Here is a 14468-nt window from a genome sequence, read left to right as displayed (position 1 = left end):
AACAGGACCAAGCGTCCGCCATCTTTGCTAACAGTTGCGCTAACAGAACCAAGTGTCCGCCATCTTTGCTAACACTTACGCTAACAGGACCGAGTGTCAGCCATGTTAGCCAACAGTTACGCTAACAGGACCAAATGTCCGCCATCTTTGCTAACACTTACGCTAACAGGACCGAGTGTCCGCCATGTTAGCCAACAGTTACGCTAACAGGACCTAGTGCCTGCCATCTTTGCTCACAGTTACGTTAACAGGACCAAGTGTCCGCCATCTTTTCCAACAGTTAGGCTAACAGGACCAAGTGTCCGCCATCTTTGCTAACAGTTATGCTAACAGGACCAAGTGTCACTGGTGGGCACGTAACAAAGAAAATAATGAAGCTGTTATCTACAGTTCGATGATAAATGGCCACTGTCACTTTTTGCTCACAAATAAACAGTAATTATAACTTTTGTTACCCCTTATTTTATTCCATTTATTCTCGTTTTAAATTGTCGCTTTATTGTCGACGCCAGCACAGCAACAAAACCCCCCCCCCACCACCACCACCTCTCCATCACATCTCACTGAGTGTGTTTTTCACCTTGCATCTCTGTTCATATGACAGACAAAAATCCTTGAATCCTGTTAAATGTCAGCCTTTTGAAATAAAATAACATCGCTGTAGTTTGCCGCAGCGCGAGCCACAAGTTATTTATTCCCGTATAAGTGATTCACCCACTCAGGCTGACCTCTGAGCCACTTAATGATTCATTTTTTTAAAATAAGTCTTTCAAATGTTCAGCCTGAAGTGATGAGAAATGGCTATGATTTATATATATATATTTATATATATATATTTTTTCTAAAATAAATGTCTTTATTTATACTAATACCGTTGAAGGTCTTCTATTAAATACATCTCCTTGCTTATTACTTCCCTGTAGCACCATCACATTCCCTAAGGGTAAACCAATTTACATTCTTGTTTTGCTCTTCAGATCCATGCCAGTTTCCATGACAACATAGTTTCACTTTCTCATCCTCTCTGTCTCACTCACTCCCTCCATCTCCTTCCCCTTCTCTTCTGTCTCTCATTCCTCGCCGCACCTTTCTTCTTCTTTCTTTCTTTCTTTCTCATGACCTCCCTCCTGCGTTTCATTTTCTCTCTCTTTCCAAAAACAGCCCAGGTCCAAAATGACTCCCCTCCAATTATTTCCTCTACCTACAGCTCGAGCTCATTTCCGCCCCTGCTTACCATGCATGAGCGCGGCATAATGGATTGAAACATGTTGTCTCTCAAGGGCAGATGTGGTGGGAAGGAAATCACAGCATGCCATTTTTTTTATTGTTGTGTGTACAAAAGCACACAATTCTCTGCAGTCTCCACCACATTTACGCTTAAATATCCCTGAGCCTGTCGATTTGGCAGGAGTGATGTCTGGAGCGTTGGATAACTGCATCAGAGAGACGTGTGGCAGACTATATCGTTCCCTTTTGATTGGAAAAATACACTTGTTGGGCGATGACAGCACACACACATACACACACACACACACACACACACACACACACACACACACACACACACACACACACACACACACACACACACACACACACACACAGAACAAAGAGGATGTTTGTGTCAATTAACTCTTGTTCTTGTACAAAAATACTCCACTTTGACCTTATTCCCACTATAATTTGCCCTATAATTAAAGAAGAACGTACTGTCCAGATCTCCACCGAAATGGTGCGATTAAAAGCCGAAGCTCTTTAATGACCCAATAATTAAAAAATGCCAACAGGTGTGATGACGCTGATTAATGCCAGGCCTCGCTGCCACTTATGCTAACAGGACCAAGTGTCCGCCATCTTTGCTAACAGTTACGCTAACAGGACCTAGTGTCCACCATCTTTGCTAATTAACAGTTGCACTAACAGGACTAAGTGTCCGCCATCTTTGCTAACAGTTACGCTAACAGGACCAAGTGTCTACCATCTTTGTTAACAGTTCCACTAACAGGACCAAGTGTCTGGCATCTTTGCTAACAGTTACACTAACAGGACCAAGTGTCTGGCATCTTTGCTAACAGTTACACTAACAGGACCAAGTGTCTGCCATCTTTGCTAACCATTGCACTAAAAGGACCAAGTGTCCGCCATCTTTGCTAACAGTTACGCTAACAGGACCGAGTGTCCACCGTATTTGCGAACAGTTACGCTTACAGGACAGACTGTCCACCATCTTTTCTAACAGTTGCGCTAACAGGACCAAGTGTCTGGCATCTTTGCTAACAGTTACACTAACAGGACCAAGTGTCTGCCATCTTTGCTAACCATTGCACTAAAAGGACCAAGTGTCCGCCATCTTTGCTAACAGTTACGCTAACAGGACCGAGTGTCCACCGTATTTGCGAACAGTTACGCTTACAGGACAGAGTGTCCAACATCTTTTCTAACAGTTGCGCTAACAGGACCAAGTGTCTGGCATCTTTGCTAACAGTTAACGCTAACAGGACCAAGTGTCCGCCATCTTTGCTAGCAGTTACGCTAACAGGACCGAGTGTCCACCATCTTTGCTAACAGTTACGCTAACAGGAAAGAGTGTCCACCGTATTTGCGAACAGTTACGCTAACAGGACAGAGTGTCCACCATCTTTTCTAACAGTTGCACTAACAGGACCAAGTGTCTGGCATCTTTGCTAACAGTTCCACTAACAGGACCAAGTGTCTGCCATCTTTGCTAACAGTTACGCTAACAGGACCAAGAGTCCGCCATCTTTGCTAACAGTTACACTAACAGGACCAAGTGTCCACCAACTTTGCTAACAGTAACGCTAACAGGACCTAGTGTCCGCCATCTTTGCTAACAGTTACACTAACAGGACCAAGTGTCCGCCATCTTTGCTAACAGTAACGCTAACAGGACCTAGTGTCCACCATCTTTGCTAATTAACAGTTGCACTAAAAGGACCAAGTGTCCGCCATCTTTGCTAACAGTTATGCTAACAGGACCAAGTGTCAAACTTCTTTTCTAACAGTCCCACTAACAGGACCAAGAGTCCGCCATCTTTGCTAACAGTTACGCTAACAGGACCAAGTGTCTGTCATCTTTGCTAACAGTTAGCTAACAGGACCAAGCTTGTCCTTTAATTTCAATGCACAAAAATACTCCACTTTGACCTTATTCCCACTATAATTTGCCCCATAATTAAAGAATAACGCACTGTCCAGGTCTCCACCGAAATGGCATGATAAAAAGCCGAAGCTATTTAATTACCCAATAATTAAAAAATGCCAACAGGTGTGATGGCGCTGCTCGGGCTGATTAATGCCAGGCCTCGCTGCCTCGTCTGTAGGGGAGAAGGTCAGGCGGAAGGTGGCTCCACATCTGCAGGTAGGTCATCTCTGTGCATTGTGATTATCTTCTGTCCCCGTTATTATTATTATTATTATTATTATTATTATTATTATTATCCCCCTGTGGATTTGTGTTTACTCCCACAATGGAGCCCGACAAATTGTTGCATAATAATAATAATAAAAAAAGAAAAAGCCATCACAGTAGGGTTCCTTGTTCCATTCTTTGAGAAAATAAAACATCTTGTGGGTGGCCTAGAAACCTACATCCTTTGTTTTGAAGCAACAGTTGCAGTTTAAAAATTCTTGCAGCCGTCAACCGGACAAGAAAAGTGTATGAAAACGTACTCAACAATGTTCACATTAAAGATATACAGGTTATAGATGCTCATATAAATATATGTACACTACCGTTCAAAGGTTTGGGGTCACCTATACAATTCCTTTGTGTTTTCCATTAACCCTTTAAGGTACACACCAAGGAAAAAGCAAAGGGAAAATGATTTCTTTGCATTATTTATTATTTTTATTTTATTTACTTATGATAACAATAACAAATATCAATATTTTTTTAAAACTATTTTTGTAATTAGACCCTACAATATTCCAGATACAGGCCTCTACCAAACGGTCACATTAAAGGTGCCATATGTAAGAATGTGGCCAAAAACTGTTACTACATTCAAATTCAAAATACAGAGGTGTTTTAGGTTTCGTTTTCTGACGTAACTGGCAACCCGTGGTTGCTCGGCAGCTGAAGCTCTACTGACTGCAGTGAGACGGCGGTAGGTGGCGAAAACATGTTTTCAAAACATAAACATGATTTGCAGTCTGCAAAATATTTTTTTTTAGCAAATATTTTGTCTGTACTGTTGTTGTTGGTGAGTTCAGTTTGTTATGTGAACATTATTCCTGAGTCTCTGTGACATTAGGAGGGTTTTATGGCCAGTTGTTTTAGACATCTTTAAGTGTTAGTGAGTTCTGCTTGATGCATTTTCCAATGATATATCGTGACTTAAAGTGTGGTCGACCAAATGATTGAGTAGTACCTTTAAAGGGTTAAAAGTCACACTTTTATTCATTAAAAGAGTTGCAAAATGAATAGAAAATACAGTCAAAACAACAACTAACCCACAACAAGTTTAGAAATAATTCCCAGCAACAGCAAAACTGTTTTCAGCTGTGCTAACTGTCATTGCACAAGGGTTTTCTAATCATCCAATAGCCTTCCAACGCGATTAGCAAACACAATGTACCATTAGAACACTGGAAATGGGCCTCTATACACCTAAAACCAGGCGTTTGCAGCTAGAACATATTCATATTCATTGAAAAAAAAGTGCTTTTCCTTCAAAAATAAGGACATTTCTAAATGACCCCACACTTTTGAATGGTAGTGTTTATAAAGGTATATGGACGTACTGTTTTTAACCTGGGAAAAAAAGTTGTATTGCTGCGAGATTGCATCAAAAACACAATCAAATGCCTGTACTCAAAGTTCACTCGAGGGTAAACTGTATGTTCTCCACTTGTGCACTCTATACCACCAGAGGGAGTATTCATCAGAAGAGGGGGCGGCGTAGAAGTTAAACACTGTGATTTTCACTTCCCTATGCTCAGTTTACTCGAATTTACTCTGAATTTACAGTCAATGCAGCACTCGACTGTCTGTCCGTGCATCACACATGTAACCTGGTTTGAGTGTCAGTGGGTCAATGTGAAACACTATTCATCATAAAGCTACTTTTTTTCAGGTTGGAAAAGTTCATTTTGACAGCATCATCGTCATCATCAGATACATTGGGGTTTACCTGAGGTAATTCAGAGTGTTGCAGGACACTGTTGCTGTGGTCTGCTGCCTCGTGTGTTCACCATGGAAGTGTGTGTGTGTGTGTGTGTGTGTGTGTGTGTGTGTGTGTGTGTGTGTGTGTGACGATGACATCCATCAATGACAACACCCCTCTCACCCACGACACTGTGGGAGCTCTAAGCAGCTCCTCCTTCAGCAGTCAGACACCATGACACCGTAAACACTGTCACACCGATCACCTGTGCTTTGGCACAATCCCTGCACTCATCCTTGAGAATTATACAACCAAATCTGTATCACTCTGTAGAACTCTGCAATAATCCCAATGCTGCTGCACTTTTTTTTTTTTTTTTTTTTTTTTTTAAATTTACTTCCTGAAGTGAAAGTATATTGTACATTGTGTGAATATCCTAATAATAGGGCTTGGCGCCAAGGGAAGAAATGTAATAAAAAGTTTCAAGTCAGTCAATAATATTGATAATTATTGAGATATATAGTGGGTTTTAAACTTCTTTATTGGCAGAAAACAACACTTAAATTATGTCTAATATATATATTTATATATATGTATGTATGTATGTGTATGTAAATATATGTATATGCATACGTATATATATATGTATAAATATAACATTTATATTAGACATAATACAAGTGTTGCTTTCTACATATACAAATGTGTATTCATGTATATGTTTGTTTATGTATAGTATATATGTATATGTATATATATGTGTGTGTGTATATATATATGTAGATATATACCCTAACCCATATACATACATATATGTATATATAACATTTATATTAGACATAATACAAGTGTTGTTTTCTATACATAAATGTGTATTCATGTATATGTTTGTTTATGTATAGTATATATGTATATATATATGTATGTGTATATATATGTGGATATATACCCTAACCCATATACATACATATATGTATATATAACATTTATATTAGACATAATACAAGTGTTGTTTTCTATATATACATATGTGTGTATTCATGTATATGTTTGTATATGTATATGTGTATATATGTATATATATGTGTGTGTATATATATGTAGATATATACCCTAACCCATATACATACATATATGTATATATAACATTTATATTAGACATAATACAAGTGTTGTTTTCTATATATACATATGTGTGTGTGTGTATATATATATATATATATATATGTAGATATATACCCTAACCTATATACATACATATATGTATATATAACATTTATATTAGACATAATACAAGTGTTGCTTTGTATACATAAATGTGTATTCATGTATATGTTTGTTTATGTATAGTATATATGTATATATATGTATGTGTATATATATGTGGATATATACCCTAACCCATATACATACATATATGTATATATAACATTTATATTAGACATAATACAAGTGTTGTTTTCTATATATACATATGTGTGTATTCATGTATGTTTGTATATGTATGTGTATATATGTGTATATATATGTGTGTGTATATATATATGTAGATATATACCCTAACCCATATACATACATATATGTATATATAACATTTATATTAGACATAATACAAGTGTTGTTTTCTATATATACATATATGTGTGTGTGTGTATATATATATATATATATGTAGATATATACCCTAACCCATATACATACATATATGTATATATAACATTTATATTAGACATAATACAAGTGTTGTTTTCTATATATACATATATATGTGTATTCATATACATATGTGTATGTGTGTATACATATATATATATATATATATATATATACATATATACACACACAAACCTTTACAATAATACTGTGGAAAATGATATCTGGGTGGGTATGTGATGTTGATGAAAATTGTTGCATAGACCTATACCCAATGACATAATAATAATAATATTTGTCTTATATTTCTGTATTCTATAACAAAGTCCAATGTAATCTTATGTGATGTGTAAATATACATGTTTACTTCACAGATTTAACTTGGGTGTTTTTTTTTATTAAAAAAACAACAACATCAAAATATGTCAGTCATCATCATCAGCAGCAGCGGCAGCGGGAGCAGCAGCACATTAGTCCAGTGTGTGTGTGTGTGTGTGTGTGTGTGTGACATATCAGCACAGTGACATACGGATGCCCGTGTGGCCACACTAATTATTGTCAGCGCTCGGGAGTGAATGGACTCGCAGAGAAATGCAACGTCCTGCCCTTCTACATCTTGAATAGTGGGAGTCATGAACCGCTGCAAGGTGACACGTCCTCTGATTCCAAGCGAAACTTCAACCTAACACAACGCCGTGTTATTAATCAACCATCCGAGGCTCCGGCTCCTCTTCGTATTATTGCCGCGGGAGCTCGGGGATCGGGGACCGTGTTGCGCAGTGGAACGGAGAGAGGAGCAAGCGGTGGCGGCGGCGGCAGCGGCAGCGGCAGCAGCGGCGGCGGCGGCCACTCCGGGGAATGTCGACTGGCCGTCAGTCTTGACATCGGCCTCTTCTGATCTCAGACACCAGCCGAATGGGGTAGAGTACACAGCCTTTCCAAAACACTGTCACCGCCTCAACATGCTAGCTCTGCCCGTTGTCTTCCTCGCGTGTTGTAACTTTCGCTGCCCCCCCACCACCACCACCACCTCTTTTTCTCCCCCCCCCCCCATAAGCCAGTAACAAAGTTCCCGTTAGCAAGCGCTGCTTCGCTCGCAGATGTGTGCGCTTCTACGGAAGCGTCGCTGGCGGAGTAGCCTAGCGGAGACACGGGATTAGCAGCATGCTAAGTTAGCCGTCGTGGACCAGGTTGGCGCAGCAAAGTGCTCTCCACTCTCAACGAGCGCCGTGGTTCACGCCAGGGACATGTGTCCTCAAATTCCCCCCCCCCCCCCGAAACAGAGCACAGCGACTCAACTTCTCACTTTCTACCCACATAATATGCAAAATAAGCAGGTTTTTTTTTCTTTGCTCGTTAGCTAGCTTATCTGTCAGAGTCAGTCAAAGCGGCATTTAAAATGTTGTTTTCCTTTGATGCTAACAGACTGCGTACAAGATACCTGTCACTTCAGCGGGAGCATGTGCTGCTGTAGAGCCGCTGTAAAAACACTGTCAGCGGCATCAGTGTGAGCGAGAGCAGCTTTAGCTTCGTGGAGAACAAACTATATACACTATATTACACGTTAAAGGCACTTCCTGTTCCACTTGTATGTAGAAATAAGACCAAATAAAGGGGCTGCAGGGAAATATATATATACAAACATCACGTTTTATCGTGATATGTGTAGCGATAGCAGGATATTTCTACCAGCAACAATTAGGAGTAGCATTTGCCATTAAAAGTTCTGCTTATCAGTGTACAAATAAAACATTTTTCAGTTTCAATTGAAGCATTCGTTTCAATATAAAGCAGGGGTGTCAAAACTCATTTTCACATCAGCATAATGGTCACCCTCAAAGGGCCACATGTAATCAGAGGCGATTCTAGAGTCTGTAGGGGCCCTAAGCAAAAATTCCCAGGGGGCCCTTCCTTCCAACCAGTGTTCATCACCATTATGTTACAGATAATCTGACACCAACGAAAAATGTATGAGTTCAAAATGTATATATTTTTTCCGAAATTAATTTATATAAAAAAAATGGAAAAACCTTATAATATAAATGTAAAGAACAATAAAGAACTGTAAATAGCTTTCAAAAACCTTTATAAACTTAGTTAAAAGAATACATTACAATGTAAAGAACCCACATTGTAAAACAATATAAATGTATAGAACAATAAAATACTGTAAATAACTGAACAAAAACATATATAAACTGAGTAAAAAAGATATGCATTACACTGTAAATAATCCTCTTCATTTTCCAACTTGCAGAACGATAACTTCACACAGGTTAAAGTGATGTGGGGCCCCTTTAGGGGATGTCTACTGAGATGTCATTGCAAAATCGCCCATTGTTTTTTAAAGAGGGACGGGGAGGCGGCTGGTCACTGCACATTTTAGTAAAAACAGCCCTCAGGCTCCGAGGGTCGGGGGCCCCCTATCGGCTCAGGGGCCCCAAGCAGTTGCCTGCCTTGCCTGTTCACAAGCTGCGCCTCTGGATGTAGTTGTCATGCAGAATAAATGTAACCAAATATAATGTCATTATATTTATATAATGTCACTACTCCGTAACATAATATGCTAAATAATTTTCCGTATTTATTACTTATTCAATTCACTCTTTGCATGATGCATATACAATGATGCACTGTGATCTAGTGGCGGTGCCGCCACTTTGCGGGTAACGCAATCGCCATGCATTATGGGAAATGTAGTTTATGGACAACGCACGCCTTAAAGCAGCATAGACCTATTTTAACACAGATTTTGTGCAGATCAATTAATCACTTGCGGGCCACATAAAATGACGTGGCGGGCCACATCTGGCCCCCGCACCTTGAGTTTGACACACATATTGTTTATTGTTTATTTAAAAGGATCCCCATTAACTGTCACCATTTTTGTATTGTCATTATTATTAACTATGACTATGATTGATCGATTACTAAATGAATCGTCAAATATTTAAAAAATAGCTTCTTTGCTCCAAAGAAATCATTTAGGTTGAATAATTTTTGTACGTGGACAAAACAAGACATTTGAGAACATCCTCATTTTCAGGTTTGGGGAACGCCAATCGACCAATCGATTAATCGGGGTAAACGGTAGACGGATGAATTAGTTGCAGCCCTAGTAGCAGTTAACTTAAACATGCCTGTTTTTCACGAGATTATGCCTGTGTATTGGCAATAATCTGGTGATTCAATGCATATCCCGGGGAAAGGAAACTTAACTAAACTATTTGCATAAACGGATAGTTAGCATAAACAGTTTTCTTTGTCTAGGGAGTGGAGTGGAAGAATGAGTCAAATAACCAAAAGCTGCAGATAATACTTCAATATCAATACAACACTTTGCCGTCATGAAATATGACAACATTTTACTACCAAAATCAGTCTAATATCAGTCATTTTAAACTCATAGGCTGCTAACAATACAATTATGCTATTCTCGATATTCTGTTTCACAACATGACTCAGTTAAAATGTTTTCACATGTCCCTTTTCCCCCACATTCTATTGTCTGGTACGGCGTAGCACAACGGCATGGTACCACTTTTTCGTGTCCAATACCGATATATTCCAAATTTGAGTATCTGCCCGTACCGATATCGGTTTATTTAGGCACCTTCATTAACACATTTGTGCCATTTCAGGCTATTTCAAAGACACAATTTAACAACATGACTCAGCTAAAATGCAGTTACTGATTTATATTTACACTTTTACACTTTGTGCCAGGGATGTGAATCTTTGGGTGGCTCCCGATTTGATTCGATTCTGATTCTTAGGGTCACGATTAGATTCAAAATCGATTCTCGATTCAGAAATTGATACAATGCTTCGTGTGTTAAGGCAAATTATGGCATCAAAACAATACCGTTTGTATAAGATAATGTGATAATGTGCTCACACAAAGGCAAACTTTAGACAAAAGTTAATATTTATCAGAATCGTGGATCATTAGAATCGCGATTCCTATGTGAATCGTTTTTTTTCCCCACCCCTACTTTGTGCATAGTGGAGAATACGATATATAGAATTTTTTGGATTGTATCGGATTTGAAAATTTTATCTGTCCAATGGCCACCAAATTTTATATATATATATATATATATACATATATACATATATATATATTTTAAAATAAATAAATAATTTATTTATTTATTTATTTTTTATCAGACCAATACTGAAACTGAGTATCGTATCGGCTCATCCCTAGTACCGAGTATTGTATGAATTCATCCCTTCACATTCTCGTCACTCACTAGCCCTGCTTAAGTGTATGGATTAGACTCATTTGTAAACGGCTCACTCTCCTCCACCAAAGTCCAGAGACCTCATGGTATCAGTGTGAGAGTATGAGTACCAGGAAATGGTGGTGGTGCTTGGCAAAGTCAGTGTGTTGATAACATGCTGCTATGCCTCATACAAGCACACTGACAACATCCCAAACTATCACTTTTGGTATTTTAAGAGAATCAAGGCTTTTTTTTTGTACGCGTCAGTGACAGTGACGCAAATAAGTGGCATGAAATTGCAAATAACGACCAAGAAACCGATGAAGATACCGGTGGAGTCGGCATCTCGTGATGACGCGCTAGTGCTCAGTCATTTTACTCAGACGGTGATATGGTTATAAGCAACACTGAGAAAAGTTAGTTTGGAGAACTTGGGGGAGGGGCCCGTCCACACGGAAACGGGTATAGGTGAATAGTTTTGTTATATCGTATTGAAACGGCGTTTTGGGAGGTCTGAAACTGTGTTTTTTTGAAAATGGGTCAACAGTCAGACTGGAAAACAGTCAAAAACACCACTCAAAATTCACTGTCCCGATCTTTGTCATCGTTATCATTATCATACTCCTTGAATGAACAGATTAGTGAGTTTAAACTTTAGAATTTCACCACTTAAGGACAGACTTAAATATGTGTATCGCACAATTTGAAGATCTGAAGCAAGTCCCCGGCTGTGAGCGTCATATTTTAAACGTCGCATCATCGGCACCAAACATTCTGTTGGTGTAGAAGTGTCAATGTTACTCTGTCAGGACCATTTGTTGACGTGAACGCTCACATTGACTATAGATAGCCGCGTTTGCGTTGCGTCATATCGAGCACCTCTGTGTGAGAAGCGCGATACAAATAACACAGTTTTCTCGTGCCCGTAAATGGATTTTCCAGGAAAACTACATCACGCTATTGCCGAATGTATCGTCTGCACAGAGCGGTCAGCTGTCGTTAAGGGAGAATCTTGGATCTTTTTTTTTTTTTTTAAGTTAAAGGCGCCATATGTAAGAATGTGGCCAAAACGGTTACTGCACTCAAATTCAAAATACCGAGGTCTTTTAGGTTTCGTTTTCTCCGCCATTGTAGCTCGGATGTAACTGGCAACCCGTGGCAGCTGAGACTCTACTGACTGCAATGATTGGTAGACGGCGATAGGTGGCGCCACATGCCGAAACATGATTTCAAAACATAAACATGATTTGCGGTCTGCAAAATATTTTTTTTAATGCAAATATTTTGGCTGTACTGTTGTTGTTGGTGAGTTCAGTTTGTTATATGAACATTATTCCTGAGTCTCTGTGACATATTAAGAGGATTTTATGGCCAGTTGCTTTAGATTTATTTGTGTGTGTGTGTGTGTGTGTGTGTGTGTGTGTGTGTGTGGTCTCAGTACAGTGACCTTACGGGACCCCATGACCCTGCGAGTCCACCCTGTTGAATGTGATGTGATAACGTTGCTCTTAAAACTGTTCACAGGACAATATACTGCAGCTTCTCTCTGTTGGTACACAGTCTGTGTGTGTGTGTGTGTGTATATCTATAATATCCTGGTGAGCTATATATAGCACCTAACAGAGTTTGCAACTTGATCCGAGTTGTCTTTCAGGGCTACAGTGCACCGTGCGATGCTTTCCACTGGAATTGAAATGGCTCTCATTTTTATAAAGGGCACGATAGAGGCCTTCGTGCACGCCTGTTTTTTTATTTTTTTTATTGTGAATTGTCCTTAGAGGCTCGTAAATGAGGTTGTTGTGGATAATGAGGGAACATTTGAATCCATCAGTCTTATGTATGTCACAGCTCAAAGCGCTAAATACTATATTGTTTGTGGTTCTTGTGCGTGGATCGTCGAGGCAGGTGGCGTTACGATTAATGTGCTGTTGCATGCTTTTACACCATTTATATTTGACTCTTATTTCCTGCCTGTTTGTTTTGGTCTCAAACTCAAATGGACGCAGTTCTCCAGTTGCAAATGGGACATTTTTTCAACTTAAAGTTACAGATGTCACCTTCTAGGCACCTTTTGAGTGATGCTAGTTATCACAAACACCCATGTCCACTCATAAATGCTGTGTTTTGTTGTCTTTTTTCTTCTAAATACAGTAATTAAAGGAAATAACTGGCGTCAAATTCTATTGAAAACATGAAACTAGCGATGAACTCAAGAGAATTTGGCTCATTTTCCCATAGACCTCCATTCAGACGTCCGGCTACATCAGTTTATATATACAGATTATGAGCTTATCTCAATAAATAAGCGTGTGGCAGCCACTGCTTGTCCACACAGACTGCTGCGGTGCAAGCAGAGACAGATTTGGTGAGCTGCTGACAAAGTGTTTCTTATCTGCTCAGGTGATCTGAGAACTTTGGGGGTGAGTTACAGGGAGCACTCCTGAGGTGCGCTATGAAAGAATAATGTGATACTGAGAACTGTTTCCACATACTGGAATACACCAAGACATTTAAGCACTGGACTAGTGAGCAGAGCGGAGCAGAGGCTCAGTTCTGTAGTCCCTGAATAAAAAAAAAAAAAAAGAGATTAGCATGAGCGTTATTTGTGACACTCGAGTTCTGCGTTGACGTTAATGTCACGGTGGATATTGTGGTTCTGTGCTCGTCTTTTGCATATTTTTGCATATCTCTTTCTCTCTCTCGACACTGCTGCCGGTCAGGAAGTGTGACCTAACACAGGGCATTTATGGAACTTTGTGATTTAAGCTGATCTCACCGCTAGTAATACACATTTCATTAGCCTAATAGCATAATTGCATAAGTCATTTTGGCAATTGTAATATCTGCCTAACTTTACGAATGTGCTTGCTAAAAAAGTAGTTTTTTCTAGTTTCCTAAAACGTTCAAATATGACTTGGGCAACTATGCTATTAGGCTAACTATTTATTTTATGCACTCCCCGTATCGTTCATGGAAATTAGTACTGGGCGTGACCAGACGTGCGTGACGTCATGTTTACGTGCCGCGGCATCGGAGTCCAGGCACCGTATACCAGTTAGCTACGTTAGCTGCGTTGGCTCCTTTAGCGCCGTTAGCGCACCTACAGTGGAACTGGAGCGGTCTGTTTATTAAACGAAAAGAGCAGCGCTACAGATGACCAGCCGAGTGCCCTTGTTTTTAAACTTTAGCGTTACATTGGAGACTCATTTTAAGAATCGGGAGTCACGTAAACATGACGTCACGTGCGTCTTTTTCCAGTCAGTCGTCGTGTCAACGTTAAATCGCATTAACGCATGACGCGTTTCCATGACAAATGACCGGAAAAAGAGACGCGTGTCTCTTTTTGTTGTTTACGTGACGTGACATCGGAATCCAGGCACCATTTACCAGTTAGCTCCATTAGCTTCGTTAGCTCCTTTAGCGCCTACAGTCGAACTGGAGCGGTCTGTTTATTAAACGG

At 39.5% G+C, this 14468-nt stretch overlaps 1 protein-coding gene across 1 annotated transcript in view; it reads left to right on the top strand.

The window, feature by feature from the left end:
- The first annotated feature begins 7417 nt into the window (after positions 1-7417).
- The window catches only part of bcl9l (bcl9 like), a 41306-nt gene continuing 34255 nt past the window's right edge, over positions 7418-14468 (top strand). Inside the window, exon 1 of the mRNA XM_083887112.1 lies at positions 7418-7699. The gene's annotated coding sequence lies outside the window, so the exon portion shown is untranslated. The remainder of the gene's footprint in view (positions 7700-14468) is intronic.

The sequence above is a fragment of the Microchirus variegatus genome (assembly GCF_963457635.1).
Source record: "Microchirus variegatus genome assembly, chromosome: 3".
In the NCBI taxonomy this organism is placed as follows: domain Eukaryota; kingdom Metazoa; phylum Chordata; class Actinopteri; order Pleuronectiformes; family Soleidae; genus Microchirus; species Microchirus variegatus.
The sequence above is the reverse complement of the archived record's forward strand: the minus strand, read 5'-3'. Positions and strand labels throughout refer to the sequence as shown.